At 48.8% G+C, this 25069-nt stretch overlaps 1 long non-coding RNA gene across 1 annotated transcript in view; it reads left to right on the top strand.

The window, feature by feature from the left end:
* LOC130543707 (uncharacterized) overlaps positions 1–25069 on the top strand; it is a 64011-nt gene that overhangs the window by 15814 nt on the left and 23128 nt on the right. Inside the window, exon 1 of the long non-coding RNA XR_008959213.1 lies at positions 1–25069. This exon is cut by the window's left edge and continues 15814 nt beyond it; it is cut by the window's right edge and continues 9317 nt beyond it. This is a non-coding gene — a long non-coding RNA (uncharacterized LOC130543707).

A 25069-nucleotide genomic window follows, 5' to 3' on the forward strand; every position in this document is an offset into this window, starting at 1 on the left:
CCCCAAAGACAGTTATTAAATTAGTTTGGCTGAGCGCCCCAGCACTGGAATTTTAAAGCTCCCCCAGGTACTCTGGGTTGAGAACCACCGAGCTCATCCAAGCATTGCACACTGCTGCCTCCAGAGCCAGGCAAGTAAAAGATACAAGGGTTTGGAGGCCCCACCTCTGTGGGCAGCAGTACTCAGCTGTAGCCCACTGTCGCCCTGTAGAGAGATCTGGGCTCTGTGTCGCCACATCTTCCCATTTCCTTGTCGTTGTTGTTTTGTAATCCTTTCGAGAAGCCTAAAATCCAGAATTTTTTTTTTTAATGTTAGCTCCAAATATCTTAAAATCCCATGCCAAACAAAACATGTGTGCTGAGTGCGTTGGACCCTTGGGCTGTCATTTAGCAACCTCTGATCCAGTCCAGTGGTTTTCACACTTCATTTAGCCACAGGGGTTTTTCTCCAAACAGGCTGTTTTGTGGAACTGATAGAGATTAAATAAGTCTAAGCGGAGATTTGTGGGGAATGGGGCAGAGGCACAGTTCGCCTCTCCTCCCAGCCCTGGGGCAGCTCTTGTGGTTTCACTCCCGAAGACGCTCTTCGGGTTTTGGGGAATCTCCCTGGCCCCTTTACCAGATGAGGAGATGGAGCCCTTTCAGGATAGAGTCCTGGAGCAGAACCAGCCCCACGGGGCCATGTGGAGAAGTGTGTCCGTGTGTGTGCGCGTGTGTGTGTGCGTGCACGTGTGTGCACAGGCACGCACTGCGGGGGTGTTTGAAGTTGTCACAGTGACAAAGCAGACACTACAGGCATTTAGTGGCTGGACACCAGGAATGTTAAACTTCCGGTAATGTCTAGGACTTTTAATAAAGAAACATCCCATGCAAAATGCCAACAGCTTCCCCACTGGGAACACCAGATGAGGAATGGGAGACCCGGAGAGGAGACACTGGCTGGCGAGATCGTGGCAAGTGCACGCTAGAAGCTTGGCCCCTGCCCACAGGCTTGGGGACTTCATCTGTACCCGTCAGGAAAGGTCACCGGCTGGGGCCAGGTTGGCCCTACTCCACAACACAGGGGAGAGAGGGACAGTTTACAGATTCAAGCCAGGTAGCCTGCCAGGCGGGACAGCTACTCCATAAAACACAGCCGCAGATTCTGAGAAGTGAGGCTGGGAAAAGAGACGGGGGCTGCTGGGTGTCCTCAGCCCAGGCTGGAGGCCAGCCGTCGCCCCTGGGGGGAGGCAGATCCAAGGAGCAGAGGTGCCGGGAAACGCAGACGCAGGGCACTCACACAGGTTTGTTGGCTCCATTGGTCATTTAATCCCTGAGCCCAAATATGCCAGGTTCAAAAATAGGATGTGGAAGCAGGAGGGGAAAGGAGGGTGTCCCCAGCACTCCAAGGAGAACCAAGCCAAAGGAGAGCTCATCTGCCTAGTTTTGCCGTCACAATGCCACACGGTGCACAGCGTCCCGCTTACAGAATTGCCGTCACAAGGGGCGCCTGTGTGGCTCAGTTGGTTAAGTGTCTGACTCTCTTTTCAACTCTGGTCATGGTCTCAGGGTCCTGGCATCCAGCCCTGCCCGGGGCTCCCCGCTCAGCAGGGAGTCTGCCTGTCTCCCTCTCCCTCTGCCCTTCCCCAGCTCGCGCTCGCTTGAGCTTAAGCTCTCTCTGTCTCCCTAAAATAAATAAATCATTAAAAAAAAAAAAAAAAAGAGGGGCGCCTGCGTGGCTCAGCCATCAGGCGTCTGCCTTCGGCTCAGGTCATGATCCCAGGGTCTCGGGATCGAGCCCCGCATCGGGCTCCCTGCTCGGCAGGAAGCCTGCTTCTCCCTCTCACACTCCCCTTGCTTGTATTCCCTCTCGCTGTCTCTCTCTGTCAAATAAATAAACTCCCAAAAAAATAATTAAAAAAAAAAGAATAACCATCTCCATAACTGGCTGACAAGGACCAAATTATCCACATTTTACAGGCAAGGAGACGGAGCCTCAGAGTGGGGCTTATCAGGCACTTTCCTTTTAAAGATCTGATTTTGTTTGTTTATGCTTATGCTAATCATCCTTAGGAGGAAAGTCAAGGAGGGAGTCCTATTTGAGGTTTGGGGTTCAGGCCAGCAGTTCTCAGACTGTGGTGGGCACCAGAATCATGGAGGGAACTTGGGGAAAACACAGCAGGCCCTACCCTCCATCGAGGAGCCCGGGTGCCCGCCCTCTGTCCTAGCACTCTCCGTGATTCCGACACGCACTCGCCCACACCCAGCCGGCCTAACCCAGCTCAGCAAGACGAGTCCACTGTCCATGAACTTGGGTGTCACAGAACATCACATTTCTACATAACTTTCCAAATGCTGCTTCTCTCAGCTGGTAATGGAGACCAGGCACCATCCAGTGCTGCGCTAGTTAGCCGGCATTGGGGGGTGGGGGTCTGATTTGTAGCATGCCCATTTCCACGGTGGGAATATTCCTACTGCGGCCGGTTTCAAGCTACCGACATGGCATCGCTGAACATGGAGTTGAGGCAAAGATGCTCGCAAGCGGCACTTGGGAGACCGCGTGAGCCAGCCCAGCCGCCATCTCCTGTGTCCCATCTCCAAAGCCTGGGATCTTTCCCCTGAAAGCCCCAGAGCTAGGTCATGACACAGGCTCCTGGGGGAAACGAGGAATGTGTCTGCTATGACAACATCATTTTCAGGGGAAGACTATCGATTACCATGATTCTTAAAGAGTAAGAGACAGGACTTTGAACCACAGCTTTGTGACGGGTTGTGTGGTCTTGAATACGTCACAAGCCTCTCCAGGCCTCAGAGGCCCCGTATCTAACCTACAACTGGTAACACAGTCCTCGAGGGAAACCTTAAAGCTGAAGGATAGACCGCGTGGAAATGATGCAGGCTTGTCCTCAGCACCTGGTCCTACTCAGTCACGTCTGTGTTTTCTGTTTCGAGCCCCCCTTGCATTTTAGACCCGGGAAGGACCTCACCACGCTTCCCATCCAGAGGCCTTGCTGGGGAATCCGGGACTCAAGTGGGACAATTACTCTGCTCAGCAAACCACAGCCACTTGGCATGGAAGCCATCCTGTGTCCCTGCCTCCTACCTTAAAGGGCTGGGACATCTGTCACTAGACTAGCCTTCCCATCCGCAGAGTACACACAGTTGGGAGCCACCGAGAAGCCAAACGGGGGAAACGCTGCACGTCGGCGTCGCAGTGATCTCACACAGCGGCTCTCTGCGTGCGGGTTCTGACAGAGGAGGGATCCAGAGGCATTTCCCTTAAGCAGCCTGGGCTTTGGACTCGGGCTGGCCTCGCAGAAGGCCGCTTTCACCTTTTCTGCCACAGATGACGGAAACATTGAAGCTATGGATTGTCTCTGCATCCTCTTCCCTTCACACCAGCTAACGTGTTTTTCATTTCTCTTGGCGGGCTCAATTTCCCACATGTTCTCCCAAGCTCTTCCTCTCAGCTCCCCAGGGCTTCCCACAACAAACCTGCGTGCCTGGACGTCGAGCAGGCCCTGAGTGCGGACCGGATATGCCGCTGGCTGTGTTTATCAGCCCCAGCCCCGGCTCCCCCACTCCCCAGCTCCCGGCTCCTCCTCGGCTGGAGTGGAGCGCCCCGCCGTTCAGGTGGCCCAGCTGGCCTCCCTGCACCCTGCTCATCAGGCCTTGGGACCTGGAATGTTCCTTGCTCCAGCTCTGCCACTGACCTACAGTGTGAGACCGGGCCAGAGACCTCTCCCTCCATGCCTCTCAGTTCCTCATCTCTGAAAATAAGTCATAGTACCTTTGTTCCATAAGGAGCCCTTTGCTTCCTTCTGCGGTCCCTTTATCTGGGGCTTCCCGTTTAATCCCATGCAAACTACGCTGCCCCTTCATCAGAGGGAGGAGGCTGGGCTGTGACATCAATTCTGTGGCTCTGTCCCGCTGTGTGGGACCTGCTTCAGAGCCCTGGCCTCCCATCCTCACGCCCCACTGCCCCTCTCTCCCTATGGAAGTCGCTTTGCTGCCTGAGAGCCCTGGGTGTGGCCTGGCACCACACACAGCTTGCCTGTGAGCCTCACTGAGCCACCCAAGGGTGAGGGGAAGACATTCACTCTTGAAACACTCCCTCTAAATACTGCTGGGAAGAGGCACTGCAAATTTTCCTTCTCTTCTCTGTTTGCCCCCCACCCCCATCTGTACACCTGTGTCCTGTCACCAAGCACTACTTTTGGACAGGGAATGTATTCGGTGTTTTTTCTTTCTTTCTTTCCAGTTCTTTCTGACAGAAGGGTCAGGCAGATCATAAAGTATTTGTGGAATCCATCGGTTCCACAGACAGCTTGTGGACCACAGAGAGAACTTGCTTGGCCCATTTCGTTGTTGCCGGGAAAGTAAAGATGATGGCATTTAAAATCCGGACAACAGTTCATTAGGTAATGGAATTTTCTAGCATATTCTAGAATGCTCCCAACCCTCTCCCTGCCTTTTCCACCAACCAAAGTCTTCCCTGATCTCTTGAATTGGAGTGAATTTCTCATTCTGAAATGCAAACCCCCACCTTAACAACTCAGTGGCCATGCTTCTATTTTCCACTTCATCATTTTCTATGCCACTTCTCTGGTTCTTTTGGTAGGTTGTAAAGTCTTTCAGAATAAAGACCATTTCTTAAACACACTTCTGCCGTCACCCAATACCTAATAATAACAATTAATAATAAAAATAGCAGCTTCTATTTATCAAGTACTCACTCTGTGTCAGAGACTATTCAAACAATATCCTCTTTAATCTTGTGTCAGACATTGAGATAAGTAGCTCTTGTCATTTAAGTAACTTTCCAAGCGTTACATAGAAGTGAGAGAAGGAGATGGGACTTCCAGCCTCAGGTTGTCTTATCTTCTTATTCCCGAGCTGCTGTTCCAGCTCTTTTGATTTCCTTCCAAGCACAGTGGCTGGGAGAACAGGCCCTCCACGAGGGAATTCCACTTTTCCCTTACTAAGAGTCCGTGCTGTCCAAATAGAAAGAACACTTGCAAGGTCATTTCGCCCATGAGAGACTAAAGCCAAAGAGGGGAAAGTGAGTCCATGTTGGTGGCCTGGCCAGTTGGTGGCACAGCACAAAAGGCCAGTCCCGCGTCATTTCGCCCCTGCCTGCAACCTCTCAACCTCTCACTTTCGTAAAGAGTTGCTCGGTCCCGGAGGTTAGGCAGGAAGAGGGTGTGGGCCTGAATGTATGGCATGCTTCAGGGTCACGCTCTATAGGACACCAGGAACACCCCCATTTCCCTGAAGCTTTACTTTCCTAAAGAGTTGTGCGTAGATAAAATGTTTAACTTCTCATTCCTGTAAATCAGCCTCGGGTGGTGAGTCAGTTTGGCTCATTGCTGGGAGTCTGTGCCATGGCTTTGTCTTTGTGCCTGCTGTCAGTCCCGTAAGTCTACGGACTTTCAGACGCAGGACACAATACGTACACACACACACAGTGCACATTATAGAGCCCATATACATACAGTAACGATAGGCATATATGCCTCTCTAAGTATGCATGTATGTATATTTTATGCATACGTAAAACCAAATGAAATTTTTTTATTTCATTGTAGTCTGTGTTCCTTGGTTACCATTTAGTCCATTATGGACATTCCGTACCAGATAATTCTTTGTAATGGGGGCTGCCCTGTGCATTGGAGAATATTCAGAGGCCTCTCTGGCCTCTACCCTCTCGATGCCAGTAGTACCTTCCTGCCCACCACTGTGACAACCAGAAAGGTTTCCAGACATTGCATGATGTCCCCTGTAGGAAAATGTCCCCCAGTTGAGAACCATGATTTACCCTCATGTCTCCCTTAGCCCTCTGGTTGGCAAGGGCATGCTCATTGGTGAAGGGAACAAATACCCGAAAGTCCAGCTGGGATCGATGCCGTAAGGATGGCTCTGACCTCAGAGTCGAAACTCTGCTTGTGGCTTCCACGTATGGGCTGCTTCCTCGGCGCCGGACAGGAGCCAAGAGGTTCAGATCACTTACACCTCACGAGAACCCAGGGGGCAAGCATCATTGTCTCCACGTCCCAGAGAAGGAAACGGAGGCCCATTGGGGCTTGTAGCTAAGAAGTGTCCCAACTAACAAGGGGCAGAGAGAATGTGCTCTTCACCTTCATGTGAGCATTTCTGATTTCAGTAGGCCAGTTCACACTAGGTGTGTGTTGTAATCTCCCAGGTGCACAGGGCAGAAATAGAGGTTGAGAGCCACTGCTCTGGCTCTGCCCCTCACTGGTTGGTTGTCCTAGAATCACCGAATACAAGCATTAGAAGAGACCATCAGGATAATCTAACATTAATCTGATCATCACACAAAAAAACATGTGGTACAACCATAGTGAGGGCTCTGTTGGAAAGGCACATACCGTGGGAGAAGAGACCTGGCCCGGGCTCCAGAGACACCTGCCCAGGGAGTGCATGAGTAAGGGCCAGTGGGTAGAGAAAGCAGACACTCTGACCCAGGTTGGCTCTGCAGAGAGATTTCTTAGGGTTGGTGAAAACCCGGAAAGGAACACAGGATATAGGGACTTGGAAATCCTCAAGGGGTCGAGGGTGGTGAGGAGTGACGGTCATAAAATCACAGAACACCATCCAATCCCATCCCTCATCGTGTAGAGGAACAAACAGACCCAGAGAAGTCACTTGTTCCAGGACCCACAACTAGGGCATGGCAGAAGTGGCACGAGAACTCGGATAGCCTGCCTCTAGAGCAGGATTTCCGGCGGCCATGCCACCGCCTCCATGTTCCCCAGCCTTGACTGACCCTCTCTTCCCTCTGGAAGGAATCCCCCCACTCTTAGTGCTTCCCACTTTGTCCCAAAGAGTAGTGAAAATGCTGTCCTCAGTCCATGTGCACCCTGAATGCTGAGCACGGGACCCTGCCATAAGAACTGGCAGACCCCCACCCAAAGAGGGGAGTCCAAGCTTGGGCTTAAGTACCGGATCAGCAACCAGGAACCCTGAAATAACCTCATGACCGTAGAGGCAGAAGTTACAACATAGTCTACAGGCAGGATCTGACTCATAGTTGTGTTTTGTTTGGCCACACAATGTTCTCAGATGTTTCTGAAATGTATGGCCACCCCTTGAAAATCGGATTTCATATAAACATTCAGGTCTCTAGCCCACAGTTCTGCATGAGAACGATTACCCAGAGCTGCTGCCTAGCCCTCCTCGATTTCCCCAAGTGCCCACCAGCCCACCCTGCTGCCTGCAGCGCAGCGGACTGACCTGTTGTGGGGCCCGCCTCTCCCCTCCCCCCCGCTGCCCCACAAGAACCCTTTAAAGATCTGCCGGCGGTGACCTTGGAGTGGGCCCTAGAGTCTTCTGTCTGCAAGCCGGCCAATGCCAGTTCCTTCCGCTGTGACTCCTCTGATTCAACCTCCAGCCTCCTCCTACCTGTCCTGCCACCCGCTTCCTGGCCTCACTCCCCTAGGTCCATGTCATTCTTAAAGGGATGCATTCAGAAGTCAGAGCAATGCTCCCTGCAGGGGCTGGCGGGGGCTGACCTGGGCAGGGGTGTTGAAGACAGTTCTTTATAGGACACACCCTTAGTTTTCAGCCTGGCAGCCTGACCATCAAGCACAATGTCAGCCCAGATTGAAAGAGGCCTCATGACATACAAACGGAGTCTCTCTTCTGACTCTGGCTACACAGAATAAACCCCTGGGGGAAGACATCAGATCATTTCCTGAGACTCTGTGCAGGCAAACCTGGAACAATGTGGGAGGAATGACAAGCATCTTGAAACATTTTTTCATTTAGAAGTATAAACAGTGAGAAGAGTCTAAGGAAAATACTTGTAAAAGCCCTTGTAAAATGACAATGCTCTAACTGGCTGTTTGAGGTGACTGCTGGTTCTCTCCGCTCCCAGAATGAACCCAGCTAGACGCCATCTTTTGCCCTCTGAGGTTAAAGCCGCATGGGTAGGATACAGACAATAAATGGGATTATCCGAAAAAGCCCTGGCCTGCGGATCAGCTGCCCTGGGGACTTCCCTGTCATCTGCTTCTGACTACCCCGAGCTCTTCGGTAGGACACTTAAACCCACGAGGCCTCAGGTGCCTGGACGAGTGAGAGTGTCAAATTCGATTGGAGATTCCACAAACCAGGACAGTGCGTCCAAAACGTCCACTTGGGGGGCACCTGAGTGGCTCAGTCGGTTAAGCGTCTGCCTTCAGCTCGGGTCACAATCCCAGGATCCTAGGGTCCGAGGATCAAGCCCCACGTCGGGCTCCCTGCTCAGTGGGGGTCCTGTTTCTCCCTCTCCCTCTGCTTCTCCCCCTGCTTGTGCTCCCCCCACCCCCTCGGTCAAATAAATAAATAAAATCTTTTTTAAAAAAATGTCCACTTGTGTTCAGCATCTTCCAGCCTTTTCTCCAGCTTGGGCCCCCAGAACCACTGCTTATTTATGTAACTCTTCTTTTAAAATTGTCTTCAATTCTGGTCATTTTTTTTTTTTTTTTTTTTTTAGTTTAGCCTCATCCCCAAAACATTTACAAGACCACAGATTTAATGTGTTAATTATGATTTTGGTACATATGAAAGTAAGTGCTTCGAGGATTAAAATGTTAAACGTTCTTTCTCCACATACCACCTCAAATCATCCTGTTTGCTTACAACTTGGGGCTCATGTGTGGGTTTCAGGAAGCCTCTGAATACTCTAAAACCGGACATTAAGCTGTGTGTGGGAGAGGGGGATTTTTGTGGGGCAAAATCATATAAATTTGCCGTGACTCTCAAGGGTCCCTCTGTTCCATACAAATGCTGAGAACCACTGCCTCCAGATGCTGCCAGATCTTTCTCGAGAAGGGCTGGGGCAAAAGGACTGCACTTTCTAAATTGCCTGCCTGGGGCGCTTTTCAGTGAAATTTCCTCCCGTCCCCCTTTCTAAATGTCTTCTAATTGACTAAAGAAGTACCTTGAGGTCACTTGGTGCGGTGGGGGTGGGACGGGCTTCTCTGGGACCTGACCAAGCCTGGGAACTTGACAGGGCACAGCCTGGCGCTGGCTCCCTCGACATCCCGGCACAGGAGTCTCGGAAGTGCTAGAAGGACAGCACCTTGAGGAAAGAAGAAGGGCTTTGCTTAAAGTGATTTCGTAAACACTTGCAAACTCCCCCAGCACCAGAACCCCACGAACACAGCTTAAGCAGATCATCACTTTCTCTGGGGAAGACTCAGAAACTCAGCTCTGTGGTTGCAAGGAAAGGGGCAAGAATTATAAAAGCTCACCCCCCCCCCCCCCCGAGCGGGACTCCCTGCTATTTCTCCACCTGCTTGTTCGGAGGCTTGCTGAATCTCCATATGTCTGACCCGAATTCTTAAGTGGCTTGGATGGTCTCTGGCTATCACACCACGGGAAAAGACCCACGGCTTTCTCGGGCCCTGGAAGTGAGGGCGGCTACTTCGTAATTGGGAACATGCCAGCTCTCATTGCATGGTCAGCCCTGACCCTAACTGAACAGGGGGCTTCCCCAGAGAACGGGTAGTGGACATGCAATAAACATGGAAGGAATGAGTGACAGGTACTGCTCAGAGCAGTTCGGTGTGCCACAGGCAAGGATGGACGAGGCAATCAAGGGAGACTTCACAGAAGAGGTGATATTTGAACAAGGCCTTGGGTCAGGTGTAATTTTGACAGCAGAGCTGTCCATGCAATGATGTGGTTACACACAGGGGCTCTGGAGTCCGGTGTCTGATTGGGTTTGAATTCTGACACTCCCGTGTGCTTGGGGTACCCTTGTGCAACTTCCTAACCCCTCTAAGCCTGAGTGTTCTCACCAACAAAACAAGGACCAGGACTGTGCGTAAGCCTCAGAGTAGAGAACCACACAGCGCCCTTGGCACGGAGCCTGAGCGCGCGTTCCCTGGTAATCCTCATCTGCGCCAGCGTGGGGGAGGAGGATGGCCGGACCGTTCCGCAGCCGGGACTTGAGGGAGTGGAGCACGGAGGGAGCAGCTGGTTTGCCTGTGATTTCCAAAGCACTGCCAGCACCCTGAGCTTCTCTCTCCGCTGAAGCTTGCAATCCCGCCAGCAGACCTGGGGCTTCACTGGAGAAGGAAAGGTCCGCCCTCACGCGTCTCAGCAGGCTCTGTTCGGACTGGCTGCGTGCCTCATGGTCCAGCTCCGCACATCCTCCTCTGACAGTGGTGCCTTTGGGAGTGGGACAGATCTTCCAGGGTCCAGCCACAGGTGTTCCTGCGTCCACAGATGCTGATCCTTCTCGGGGCTGCTGCATCGTCCTGGGAGAGAGCGAAACAAGAAGAGGCCCAGTGGCCCCAGTGTGGTCCACATCAAAGAAGGAGTAGGATGCAGGAGGAGCCACGGATAGGGCCAGAGGCTCTTCATGAACTTTTGCTCCTGGGCAGGTCAGCTAGACCTGAACGTCTCTGGGGCATGCGTCCCTTGATGTCTGGTGGGCCCTGTGCGTTCTTCACGTGTTTTGATTCTGTCCTGTGAATCAGACTCAGCTGCTTTCTATTTTCTTCATGGCACTGATATTACGTCCTGGCATCGAATACCGTTATCTCTTAGATCAGGATGGTGCCTGCCTACAGTAAGCGTTCAGGAAGGAGTTGCCAAAAGGTTGAAGAATGCAGGCATGAGGATCCACAGTGCCTGGCACAAATAGATGTCCCATCAACAGTTGTCACACGGTGAGACGTGGCTAAGGAACGGAGAGGCAAAGAGTTTGTTCGGGGAAGCCTCCCTAGACGTGGCTTTTGAGTTCGACCTTAAAAGACTGAGTGGAATTCCACAAGGAGGGCTGAGCAGCGGAGCATTCCAGACAGAAGGGACAAGCATCTCTACACAGAGAGCACTGGGAACATTTGGGAAATTAGGAACAGTTCGGTTTGGCTGGAGGGCTGGAAATGTAAAGAGGATTACAGAAAGCTATGCCTAGAGAAATTTCCCCAACCTCATAGAGCGTCTCAAAGGCCATGCCAAAGAAGGAGAGCCTGCCTCCATCAGGCAGAGGACAGCCAGTATAAGAAGGGGGTGATGGGATCTAACCAATGCTTTAGGAAGATTAATATGGCAATGTCTGGAAGAGTGGATTCGAGGTGGGAGGAAGACAGAAAGCAACGGTCTGGAACCAGAAATGTGGGGAACATATGAACAGAACCCGATGTATGATATTGGATGTTGATTGAAAACAATGATCAGGGAAGGGGAGAGTCAGGGATGAAGTCTAAGTGCCCACCTGGCTCATGAAAGGGAGGGATAACCACTGTGGCCTGAGCTGAGAAATCAGGAGGAATGGAAGGGGCTAGGAGTCTGGAAAGGAGACTAAAGCCAAGTCCACTCTGATCCGTTACTCACATTGCTCGTTTGGTGAATGCCTGCAGACACCAAGCAGGAAAACCCCTCTGGCTGTTGGAAACAGAGATTAAAACTCCAAATGTATGGAAAAGGGTTGGAGAAATTTTGAGGGTTACCTTCACGAAAGTTCTCTCCAGGAACAGTCTACCCACACCTTGGAATCAGCGTAATTTCTAGAGTTGGGAAAATCTGACTTCAAATCCTGGCTCTGCTTCTTCTTACATGTGTGACCTTGGACAAATCTCTGAACTCACGTGAGCCTCTACCTTCCATCTATAAAACGGGAATGATAATGAATCAACCTCACAGGGCTTTAGTGGGAAGCAAATAGCAGACATACAGGAAGTCCCTAGCATGGTGTCTACCAGCAGTGGGATACTCATGCTACATCAACAATTATCAATATTCTTTTATTATTTTAATTCAGACACAGGTTGCAGATACAAATGTCCACAGGTGCTCAACTGGAAAGAGAAATGAATTAAGCCGAAAAGGAACAGTGTCTCTCCATCTTCTGCAGATTCCCGCCACGTGGGAATGGCCATCTCGGTTGCCAGATGGGCAAGTTTTCAAGAGAAGTCAGAAATCTAAACTTTGGGAGACTGAAATTTCCCATTTAAAAATTTAAATTTAAATTACAAAGCAATGTGTGGCATCCCACACTGCCTGGATGAAACAAAACATGCCTATGGGGCTGGTGCAGCCCAACGGCCGCCATTTGTACGATCTGAATTACAACAGACTTCCAGCTTGATGCTGAGATCCCACCTGCCTCTTTGGAAGATAGAGGTGCCACGTCTTCCTCCTCCTGAGATATTGGGCCCCCACCTCTCCCACATGTGAAATCAACAGGCTTGCAGAGGATGGCTCAATCCCACCCCGCTCTACACTTTTGAGCTCTTGAGTACCTGACAATATGGCGTCTGGGCTTGACGGTGTTGAGGAGATGAGTACTGGGAGGGGTCCATGGCTGGGCCAGCTGCCAGGGAGGCCAGGCCTGCCCGCAGGGCTGCTGTGGGCAGAACCCTGTGGTTATTTGCCTACGATAGAAAAAGACAAGCTGGAGAGGTGGTTAGTCTGGCTGGAGAACGGTAGACAAGCAGGCTACCTGACCTGACTAGTTACACCGCTTTGCTAAGAACTACAACGGAACTGAGTCTGAATCTGATTCCGTGTGTACGTGGGCCTGCCCTCACTGGGGAGGTTCTGAAGAGACAGAGGAGAACAGGCCTGAGAGTATATCTGCTTCATCTGTTTGCTTTTCTCAAGTTTGTTCCTGTGTGAATGGACCTCCCTAATCCCTGTACTCACAGATGAGGAAATATTAGCCATAGCTGCATTTCCAGAAGACTTCATAGCACCTCCTCCCTGACACCCTTGGCCTCCAGGTCCCAGGGTTAGAATCTGTAGCCAGGTTTTCGGGTACTTGAACCAGGAATGGAAATGTAGAGAATCCTATAGGCCAGCCTGAGTAGCAAGAGACATCAGCAAGCTCAGACTCTCTTGCGAAGGGATAGCTGGCCATTCCAGGGATCTGATTTGAAGAAGGGGCAGGTCAATGCATGCCCAGCAGGGATAGAGGGCACCCGTTGTCCTAGCAGACCGAGGAAGGACGCTGGGAAGGCAGGATCACTTTCAGCGAGGTACTTGGTTAGCCCAAGTGAAGATTCGGTTTCCTCTGCTTTGCTGGGATATTTGACTTTAGTCAGTGATGACTTTCTACCCCTGAGCAGATGTACCCTGTAACTCAATGACCCATGACATTTTAGAAAATGAGATTGGCTATCTTTCTTAGCAGCAGAATACTTTCTTTAAATGACATCTAAACCCCAATAAAATATAGTTTTGAATGAGTGATTTACATGTTCCTTAGTCAGACTGAATCTTTATTCTTTGGTGGCAAAGACGTAATTATTTCCAGAATCTCAGAAGTGGCTGCAGAAATCTGAGGCCTCTTTGGAGCACGGTGGCCAAACTACCGACAAAGGCCACTCTTCCTGGGACTTCGGGATCCTGAGTGATCAGGGCTGGTCGCCTTGTCTTTCACACAGTGAAACAAAGCCCCAAGGCCGCTGCCATCGTGCTTCACAAAATGAGGTCAACACAACAGAAAGGCATTGCAGCAGTTCCCAGCATTTTCCTGATGAAGCTGGACTGGGAGGGAACAGCATCGTGTGTTGGAGATAGAAAGGGTGATGCAGAAAACAATCGGGGCCGTGTGCTCCAGGTTGGGCTCTGGAGAGTTTGGGTTCTAGTCTTTGGAGAGTTAGCTCTCACTGTGTGCCAGTGAAGAAGCCCCTTCTTGCCTGCACCCTCAAATCCCCCGTCCGTGGGCATCACTTCCCCTGGGGTCTGGGCTGGACCTGCCGCTCCGTGTGTTTGGAACAGAATGTTGCAGGGTCACAAAACAGTACAGGGATGCTCAGTGAGCCACAGAATGGACCCGGCCGCCTCCATACACCAAAATGTACATATGATAGTAAGTTCTGTGGGGTGCTTTCAGAATAAGCGATACAAATGAACTCTTGGAAGGTTTCCAGAGGGTTCCATGAGGGGCAGAAGAGAAGCAAATGAGGCCACAGCACAGGAGCTCTGGAGTCAGACCTAGCCTTCAGTCCTAACTGTATCAACGACCCGCTGCGTGATCCTGGGCAAGCCACTTAGCCTCTTGCTCCTGCCATCTATAAAATGGGAACAGCATGGTATCTTCCTGGAAGGGCTGCTGGTTTACAGTATGAGGTCACACAGGGCGGAAGGCATGATGGCACCCGCACCTGGATTCAGATCCCTCCTCTTCCACGAATAAACAGAGTGACTGTAAACGTCAGTGTTCTGATTTGTCAAACAGGAATAATGATTAAATCAGACAATGCTTGTAAGACACTTTTGTTAGCACTGTGCTTGGAATATGGTAAACACCCAGAAAAAAAAATGGTATGACCAGCTGTAAAAGAAATTGAGGGGATAGTGGCAGCTGTAGGTGGACGGGGGAAGGTTGGATGATGCACTGGAGGAGGACTGGCTGCCATGCTGACCACGCCCCGCTTTCCGGGTAACCACCTGAGTGGCTCTTCCTCTTTCTGGGTGGCCGTCTCTCCATCTGTCCGAGGACGATGTGGCACTCCATAATCGGGTGCTAAGAGTCTCTGGTTTTATGGTGTACTCTTAGCTTCCCACGACAGCGCCACGGAGGGGTCTGGGAGTCAGTGTCCAGGGGCCCAGCTCAAATGCCTTTAGGATCAGACACGCATCAGGCATGAGTAAAGTGAGCCCTCTTGAGTTGTGTTATTTTTGAGACAATCACAAAGTTGACCTAGAAAGCATGAAGGAATATTCTTTACGTCCACCAAGAAACGTGCTCACTCTCATTTTTCTGGAGCTGCTGATGCCGTCTCAAATTTGGAGAGACTAGAGGCAAGGGGGTTCCTGTAGTAAGTGGGACACCCAGGCCCTGTCTAAAGGTGGCCTCTGCTCTTCAGGAACAGTCAATTGTCACCAAACAGAATGAAGGGTCAGGGCTACTAGATCTTCCAGATTTTCAAGGAAAGCCAGAAATCAGCTTTTGTGTGTATGTGAAATCTTCTGATCATGAGGTTTGCACATGACTGAAAATCTCTAAAAAATAATACTTCTGGGGCGCCTGGGTGGCACAGTCGTTAAGCGTCTGCCTTCGGCTCAGGGCGTGATCCCAGCGTTCTGGGATCGAGCCCCACATCGGGCTCCTCTGCTAGGAGCCTGCTTCTTCCTCTCCCACTCCCCCTGCTTGTGTTCCCTCTCTCGCTGGCTGTCTCTGTCAAATAAATAAATAAAATCTTTAAAAAATAATAATAATACTACTTCTGCGATCTGCACATGAAGCTCATGGATGGTATTTTGCAATCTCAGGTGTAATCCATTCCTACAACATACCAGCGGGGGTTGGCTGCTGTGACCCAGTGCTCCCCATCTCCATTCCCCCAGTGGGACACAAGGTCACTCTCCATGGAATGCTTCATATCTACATTTGGTAGAACCTGAGATGAGTGTCTGACCCAAAAGCAGCTCTCCATGACCATTGTTTTCAGACTTCAGGATCCATGAAAATCACTTGGGAATAAAACCACCCAAGGAGTTTGGGTACATTCCATCCCCAGGTGCCACCCATAGAAATTCTGATTCACCAGATCTGAGGTGGGCCTCAGGAATCTGCCCAGAGGGTTCCTAGGCCTCCCGTTGAGAAACTGGTCTCAGGTCGAGCCAAGGGCTGGTGAAATGGATGGTTGCAGGAGTCCTGGCTGACATGGGGGCTTGGTACTAGGAGGGTGGCCGGCTAAGCCAATTGAAGCACCTGAAGGGACCCAGACTGAGGAGGGTTACTTGCCCCTTCCAGAGAGCATGGAAGGAGACACACTCACAATATTCATTTACCAGAGGTTTATTTTAAGAATTCACAGAAAAGTAAAGAAGTGAAGAAATCATTTGAGCCAGAATATTGTTCACTAGACAGTTTCTCATGCTGAGTGACTGGATTACCCATGTGTCCATACGCTGTGGGCATCTGTCACTGCCTCCGCTGACTATGAGCACCGTTCAGTGCCTTCGTCCTATCTTGCTGCTCCCCGAGAGACAAGGTCTGACAGGTTCAGTGAGTCCCCAGCCTGTAGGTTAGAGCGTTCACGCCGCAGCTGCCCACTAGCCCACATATGGTAGTCTCTGGGTCAAGCTACCATTCTGAATTATATCACCTGTGGCCAGTGTGTCAAGGTGTGTGGTCGCTAAGCATGCCAACCTATGTGTCAGGATCCTCCCGGAAAAAGGAAGGCTGGGGGCCAGTAGGCTCCTTGTCTGGTCTACCCGCTATGACAATGGAGGTGAAGAAAGTAACCAAAATAGCCAAAGACACAGAGACTCCCGCAGGAGCGCTCTGCCCTGGCTGGTGGCAGGTACGACACCCAAAGATCTGACTGACCTGTCCCGTGAGGGTCCAGGCTCTGGAGTCACACTGTCTGGGCTCTTATTCCAGCTCCACCGTTCTCTGGCTGTGTGAACTTGGACCAGTTATTCAACCTCTCTGAACTTGGGTTTTCCAGGTTCTCAATAAGAATGATTGTAACAAAGCCTCACAAAAGGGTTGTGAATGTCCAATGAAATCCTGAGTAGAAAGCCTTTAGCACAGAGGCTGGCGTAGAGCAAAAGATAATATTTAGTTTAAAAGAAAAAAAAAGAAGAAGAAGAAGAAACCTACAGAGAGTTTCCCTTCTCAGAAAACGTCCTCAGGGAAGAACAGAACAACATTGCAGGAGGAAACCGGAGTTCTGGAGAAACATGTGTTATTATTGTTATTCTCCTAGGATAGAAGAGAGGTGTAGACCAACAGTGCTGTGGGCTGTGGTATGGAGTGGGGGTGGGGGGGTTGGAGAAAGAGCACTGTATCAGTAGGACACCTGGTTATGGGCCCCACTACGCCATTTTTACAACTAACCCCAAGACCAGCCAGGAGCCAGGCGATTCCTGGGCCTGGGCCTTATGCTCTCCATCTCTAAGGGGGTTCGGGCCATCTGAGCACAGAGCACTTCCAACTCTGAAGCCCTGGAATCCTGTCAGGATCAAGAATGTTAGAAGAAGAAACAAAGACCTAGTCAGCTAACCCTAGGTTCTAGAATGGCTGTTTGAGGAAGGCTTTTTAAGGGAAGTTTACCACGAAAGGTAACTTTAGGAGGAAGTAACCGCCAGATTTGCTGGGATAAGAAGTGTTCAATGGGACCTAAGCATGGTCTTTGGGAATGTGGAGGAGGATATCACAGGGAAAGAGGATGAAGCTGGTCCTGTGTAATCCAGGGGTGGAAGGCATTTTGGGGGTGACCATTCTGGCAAGCAGAGGTGTCTTCCCCAGATGGCTTCAAGGCACATTCTCTCACTTCCTTCAGTGTCTTACCCTCATTCAGGTCAAATATCACCTCCTCCCTCTCCTGCTGACCCTAGCCCTCACCAAGCCCACCCCTAATTACCCAATCTAAACCGTCCTTCTGCCCTTCGCCTATACTGCTCCTCCACACACGGCCTGACATCACGTTATAGATCGTCTCACTCCCCCGGTTAAGTATTGTCAGCCCCACCAGAGAATTTGCTTGCTTCTTTCACTGATGAATCCCCAGCTCTAAAAACAGGACCTTGAACATAGCTGATTCTCAATAAATATTTGGGGACAGAAGGAGGAGGAGGAGGAGGATGGGGAGGAGGAGGGAGAGGGAGGAAGTCCTACAATATAATGTTGCCTTTTGTCCTGGGGAACAAAACCTGAAGTTGAAGAATTAATTCTTAGTTGTTAAAACTCCGAACTCAGCCTGCTAACAAGGAAAGGAGCTGGGGGCCCAGGAGATCTTCCCCTTATTCCTGGAAAGTTTTCCCTACACGGAGCCTCCTATGGAAAGCCAAGGGGGGCACTGCCCTGGGGCAGGGAGACTAGCGAGAAGGCTGAGTTGAGAATAGGCATTCCATCTGGAGCGGACCCTGACTCGGAAAGGATCTCTCCCTTTATTCTGGAGGCTGCTTGCTGGCCTGGCCTTGCATGGGGCTTTGAAGGCTTGGACGTTCAGGAACTGTCCTGAAATTTCCCCTCTTCCGCATCCAGGAGGCCTGTAAACTTTCAGGAACCGTTGATTGTCTAGGGAATATAAACAAAAGAACAAAGGCAAAATCAACTCATTGAAAGGGAAAGACTCTCAGAGTGAACCGCACATAAAGCCCTCTTGGAATTTAAACCCCCCGTAGCGGTACGCAGAAGGAGCACTATCACGAACCCCGGGAAAAGTCCGGAGAAACCAAAGAAATTCCATCCTGGTTCTCAGCCCCTGCTTGTAAAGGCTTTTGAGAAGGAGCACGGCTCCCCAGAGCTTGAGCTTCTCCTTGCAAAACACCCCTGGCTACTTGTGGCCTCTCTGTTCGCTCTGAGACAGGAGAGGGAGACACCGGGCAGGCTTGCTTTTATTTATCGAAATATGGTCTCTTTCCTGAGAGTACTGTTAATCATCAAGGGTCTGGGGGGCTGCATGACGTTTTTATCGACTCTGTCTTTTGGCAAGTTCCTTCTCTGTGGGACGGTTTCTCCGTCTAGAGAAAGGGAGATCTGGGCTACATTTGGGCCCCTTTCTCTCTGTTCCTTTAAACCTCCTCGTCAGTGCCCTCAAAGACTTCAGTGTGCTTTTCCAGCCTGTTTTCTCCACCACCCCTCCGTGCCTCCTCTTCTGTTGGCAGATAAACTGTTTCTGGTTTCATGTACATTGCACCCCCCGCCAAATGGGGAGCCCCTTTGAGTCTCTGTCACAGACCCCAAGGTGAGGAGGGCTCGCTCTCACTGCTGGTCAGACCAATGCCTGGACCTCGGCTTACTTTCCCTTACGGCACCAGGGCCAATGGGCCCGCCCTTCCTTTCTCTCTCTCTCTCTAGAAGCAAAGGCACCACTGCCTTTTCTGCCAAGTTCCCCTCCAAGGCATGTGACAGCAAGACACCCCAAAGGGGAAAAGCTGCCAAAAAAGGCCTTGGGTCCTTGGCTTTGGGTGAGAAGGTGGAACCCGCCCAGTTATATGACTCTGGGGCTACAAAGGGATCCTTCTAGGCTAGATAGAGTCAACTTCCTTACCTATAGAATGGAAATCAGAGCTCTCACCAGCCAACTCAGAGGACCTTTGTGAGAATCAGAGGGGAAAATAGATTCGGAGGAAACCTTTGAATTGCTACTTAAACCCTTGGGTCCAAGATTCTCAGTCACTGCTCTGACCTCCTGCCCCTCTGACGTGTTGTTTCTTCACTGTGCCCATCCTGTTAGCCTCTCCAGCAATAACAAAGCAGTTCAGAGCACAGGCTCTGGAGTCAGACTGACGGGAGTTTCGTGTTGACTCTCCCACTTCCCAGCTGTGTGTTCTTCAGCATGTGAACTCACCTCTCTGGTCCTCCATTTCCTCATCTGAAAGTGGGATAAAACAGAACCTACTTCCAGGGTTGCTGTGAGATAATGTGTGTGGAGCATCTAACGCAGCACCTAGGATAGGTTAGTTTCTGTTATTATCCGTCATTACTTCCTTGAAAACCCCCAGCCTGTTGCTGCCAGCCCAGCCACCATTGATGGGCTCAGCGTAAGCCTCAACCTAACTAATGGGACTGGTAGTCATCCTGAAAACTGTCAGTTCTCAGGGGGTGTCCGCAGACCTTTGGACATCCTTGAGATCCTTTCTAGGGATCCACAAAGCCAAAACTAGTTGCAAGCTACTACGTTGTCCTTTCCACATTTACACCGATGGTACGAAAGTAATGGCGGGTCAAACCGCCGAGCCTCAGCGTGGATCAGGTGGGACGCCCAGCTGGGTGACTCATCATCGTGCTCTTGGCCGTTCGCAGCACCTACCGGAAAGAAAGGGGGGGGGGGGAAGCCTGTTTCACTTAACACTGTGTTTTATTAAGCCGACACCCTTGAGTATACTTCTCGGTAATGTTCTGTGTGACAAAATCCAGACAGGCATAAAGTACTTCTGCTGGACACTGCAGGGTGATAGTCAGTCTGGAGGAAAAACACCCCGGCGCTTGTGGGTTTGCAGTAAGAATGAGCCATCTTTGTCAGGAAAACACGTTTTCACTTGAAAGAATGACCGACTGACCAACAAGCTATGTTATTCAGATGTGGATATCTGGCTGACGTGTTCTCAAAAAGAAATGAAGTGAGCCTGTTATTTCAAGGAAAAATCACTAGAAATGTTTGTTGCCAAAGAGAATATTCAAGTTTCAAGTGAATTTTCAAAGATTTATATCTGCTACCATGAGCTTGTCAGATTCCCAATACTTAAAGATTGTTGGGTATACTAATGAATGTGATCATTTTGGGTACTAGAGAATGAAAATGTGTCAACATTTAGAAGATCAGCATAACTCAGTGAACTAATATTTCCCTGACAACCAATACATGAAGTTAAAAAACCATGCATGGGTGAAAGATCCACTTAAATAAAGTGTAAGTTATACCAATGGATTCTATGTAATAAAATATGAAAAGTTCATTGATAGGTCTCCAGAATCCAGACTACAACTAACTTTTTAGAAACTACCACTTGTCAAGTTTTAGTATAATAACAAAGAATATCCACAATTATCTGACAGACCATTAAATATTCCTCCATTTTCCATCTGTGCCCCTGAGCGAGGCCAGCCTTTATTTATATCCTTCAACGAAGCACACATTGCAACATTACAATTAAATGTAGATTTAATACAATTAAATTGGACGAGAATCAAGTTGTCCTCTATTAAGCCAGATGTTAGAAAGATCTGTAAAGATATAACACAATGCTGTTTCCCCCATGTTATTTTTCGGTTTTGAAAATCTTTCATAAAGATATGCTAATTATGTTAACATGTAATGGGTTTATTTTTCAGTGATTAATAAATCAAGATTTTCAAAACTACTGTTTTCATTATTCGTATGGTAAACATCAATAGATATCATCTATATAAACAAATCCTCAACCATTTTTTTGGGGAGAGCAAAGAGATCTAAGAGCAAGATGTTTTAGAATCACTGCTATAAATGTCTGAGAGAGGGACAGGCAGAGAGCAAAAGGGAGTAAAGAGAGGTTTCCCGTGCCAAGCACAGGGACGGACAGTGCCCTGCACACTGCTCACCAGCTCACACGAGGAACACTCGGGAATCCCCTGTCCATCTCTGAGGGCCACACTTTAATAGGGATGCTGACAAATGGAACACTACCCAACAGGGGGAACTGGACTATTGAGGGGTATGGAAACTATGTCCCCAGAAGAACAATATATAGAATTAGGCAAATTTACCCTGGAGAAAAGCAAAAGAAAAATCAAAACTATTGTTATGGAATCACAGTAGCTTCTTCAAACCTCTGAAAGGCTGCCAGACAAATGTCAACCACAGGGATGTGGAACGGCTCCAAATGTGTGTTTTGCTACAGCAGAATTTTTTTTTTTCTGTTTTTTCTTTTCTAATTCTCTAATTCTTGTCCCTTGCCTAAAATGTGATTTCTGGTCTCTTTTCGTCTTCTCATTCCCTTGTCTTTTTCTCTCATTTTCTAGTTTTCCTTCTTTCTCTCATCTCTCCCCTTTCTCTCCTTCCCTTCTTTTCATTACTTTTCTCCTTCAGTTACCCACAATATATATTTTGCTATTTTTTTCAAAGAATTTTATCTTTTCTTCCTTAAGACAGCCACATGCAAAAGAATGAAACCGGACCACTTTCTTTCACCATACACAAAAATAAATTCAAAATGGACTAAAGACATAAATGTGAGACCTGAAACTATAAAAATCCTTGAAGACAACACAGACAGTAACTCCTCTGACATTGGCCATAGCAACATTTTTCTAGATAGGTCTCCCGGGGCAAGAGAAACAAAAGCAAAAATAAACTATTGGGACTCCATCAAAGTAAAAAGCTTCTGCACAGCTAAGGAAACAATCCATAAAACTAAAAGACAACCTACTGAATGGAAGAGGATAATTGCAAGTGACATATCTGATAAAGGATTAGTATCCAAAATATATAAAGAACTGACACAACTCAACACCCCCAAAAAACAAATAATACAATTTAAAAATGGGCAGAAGGAGGGGGCCTGGGTGGTTCAGTCTCTTGGGTGTCCAACTCTTGATTTTGGCTTAGGTCATGATCTCATGGTTTTGGGATGGAGCCCTCAGTGGGCTCCATGCTCAGGGTGGAGTCTGCTTGAGATTCTCTCTCTCTCCCTTTGCCCCTCTCCCCACTCACATGTACTCTCTAAAAACAAAACAAAACCCTAAAATAAATAAATAAATAAATACAATCTTAAAAGACAGAGGTTTAAATGTTGCTAGCTCCCAGAGTAGGAACAAGAACAGGTATTCCTAGTGTGGACAGCAGGAGGGATAAGTAAGGCTTAGCCTCGGGCTTTGGGTACTCCCTATCCCAAAGCCATCAGAGAGAAAGGAAAAGTCACCAAACAGTAAGTGTGAATGTTTTGTAAGCAGTGACAGGAAATAAAGAAGAGAGTTCTAAAACATTTTCTTACTTTTTTTAAAAAAAGATTTTATTTATTTGAGAGAGAGAGACAGCCAGCGAAAGAGGGAACACAAGCAGGGGGAGTGGGAGAGGAAGAAACAGGCTCCCAGCGGAGGAGCCTGATGTGGGACTCGATCCTACAACGCCGGGATCACGCCCTGAGCCGAAGGCAGACGCTTAACGACTGCGCCACTCAGGCGCCCCTAAAACATTTTCAGTAGAAGATGTTAACAAGGTTTCTTTTCTAGAAAAGAACTTTAAGGAATAATCTAAGATACAGACATAAAATTATGCACCAGAATGTTTGTCACAATATTATTTAAAATAATGAAGAATTGAAATACAATAAATGGTTAAATCATTTCTGGGTCATTTGTGCAATAGACTATCAACCAACAGAAAACAATTAATAGAGAAATGCTTAACTGCACGGGAAATATAAGATAATGCTAAGTTAAAAAAATAATCAAAATACCAAATCACATTTTGTAATTTATTCAATGTCTTTTATTGAGCTGTTACCTGCACTTATAGCAGTGGGCATCCAGTGGTAGTCATAGGCCCTGCTGTTCTGCAGCTTAAGTTCAAACTAAAAAACTAGATTTTAAACCATTAAATTATACGAATAATGAATCGAATGCCATTTAATCCCTATTTTAATGAAAGAAACATGCAATCCTGTAAAACAGATTCTATGATTAGACCCATTTTCCAGATAAGGAAACTGAGGTTCACTGGGTTAAAAAGTAGCAGGTGACAGAGCTGGAATTCAGATCCTAATGGCCTGACTCCAAAGCCCAAATTCTAAATAAATCACAAGGAAGGGGACAGAGCTCTCAGAAGACCCATCCAAGTCCCCTCCAGAGAAGACCTAGGCCAGACCTGAGTATAAGAAATAACTTTGTGAAAGAAGCAACCTTTACCTGCAACCTAGAGAATGAGCTGCAGTTATTTGAGAAGGGGCTTCCAGACAAGGGCCTGTGGACACATTCTGAGAATTGAAGGATCAGCGGACCTAACATATGCAGTACTGCAGGAGACTTGGCTGGGTGGGGGCGGGGAGGCAGAAATGAGGCCAGAAGTGTAAGCAAGGAACTGATGATACAGGGCCTCGAAAGATCAGTTAAGATACTTTAAGCTTATCCTTGAAGCTATTGGAAATCACTGAAGTGTTTTAAGTAGGAAAGCATCAGGGTCAGTTTTCCATTTACAAAATGTCATTCTGGCAACCCAGTGGAGAATAATTTGAAAGAGTCAAGAATGAAGGTGTGGGGGTCAATGAAGAGGCTATAGCCGTTGATCAGCAGGGAGACAGTAGTGGTCCGAACCAGAACAGAAGGAATAAGGAAGGAGAAGGAAAGGTCTGGCCCCAGAGATATTTTGGAAGTCAAGTTGACAGTTGTAGAAATTAATAGAACATGGGGAGATGAGAGAGAAGGAGCAGCAGGATGCTGGGGTGATTCTCAAGTACAGGCAGGTCAAGAGATCTGCCAGGTGAGGTGCACAGGAGGGGGGCTGGTAATGGCTTCACTTGAGGACAAGCTGGGCTTGCAGCACCTGTGTGACATGTAGGTGGCCATGCCAAGTGACGATGTTGAGTCTGAAATTCAGACAGAGGAGCTGAACTAGAAGTCTCTATATCTTAGGATTGGGTCTTGGGACCAGATGAGAGTCCCTCGGGAGAGGGGTGTCTTGAGAAGACAAGAAAGCCTAGGACAGAGCCTGAAGAAGCCCAGTGTGTAAGGGTGGGGCAAAAGAATAAGGCTGGAAAGAATGAAAAAGTCTGGAGAATGAACGGCAACGGGAAAGGTGGTAAGAAAAATGCCTACGGAGGAAGTGAGGTATTCTAGAAGCTTGCTAAAAGAATGATTCCAGAAGGTGGGAGTCGACAGCAGGCAAGGAAATGTTAACTGGATTTAGAAATAAGGAAGTTGTCCGTCACCTTAGGGAAGGCCGTTTCAGGGGCCAGATGGGGGCAGGCACCAGAGGAGCAGGTGAGTAGGAGAGAAGCAAGTGGAGAAGACACACAGAGACACGTTCCCTGGCTCAACAGGCAAGGAGAAAGGTGGAGTGGTCGCTGGGGGAGAGCCCAGGCTAAATACTGGTTCCTCCCCTCCTCAAAGTTACGCTCTGAATAGGTGAACTGGACCAATATCTGCTCACGTGCACCAGAATTGGTAAACCCTATTCTTACTGGTCAGGAATCACTGATCTTCTAAGTCACTTGATTTCTCTAAGCAGAAAATGGTGGAAATAAAGATGACGGAGAACATCACAACATGCCAAGGGAGCTGCAACTGACCTCTTGATTCTATAGTAATACTAAAAATTATTTTTATTATAATCATGTCAGCTAACGCTGCGGATCACTCATTGTGTACAAGGCATTGTTCTCAAGACCTGACTCACGTAACTCACTTAATCGTCACAACAGGCGCCCCTGGGTGGCGCCGTCTGTTAAGCGTCTGACTCTTGGTTTTGGCTCAGGTCATGATCTCAGGGTCTTGAGATCAAGTCCCACGTCGGACTTCCAGCTCAATGAGGAGTCTGTTAAAGTTTCTCTCTCCCTCTGCCTCTGCCCCTCCCTGCGCTGACCTTCTTTCTAAAAATAAATAAATAAATCTTAAAAAAAAAAAAAATCCTCACAACAGCTTCATGAAGTCAATCCTAATCCCCAGTTTGCAGATGCAGAAACTGAGAGGTAGAGAGTTC

Source organism: Ursus arctos, unplaced genomic scaffold, assembly GCF_023065955.2.
Source record: "Ursus arctos isolate Adak ecotype North America unplaced genomic scaffold, UrsArc2.0 scaffold_15, whole genome shotgun sequence".
NCBI classification, from domain to species: Eukaryota; Metazoa; Chordata; class Mammalia; order Carnivora; family Ursidae; genus Ursus; species Ursus arctos.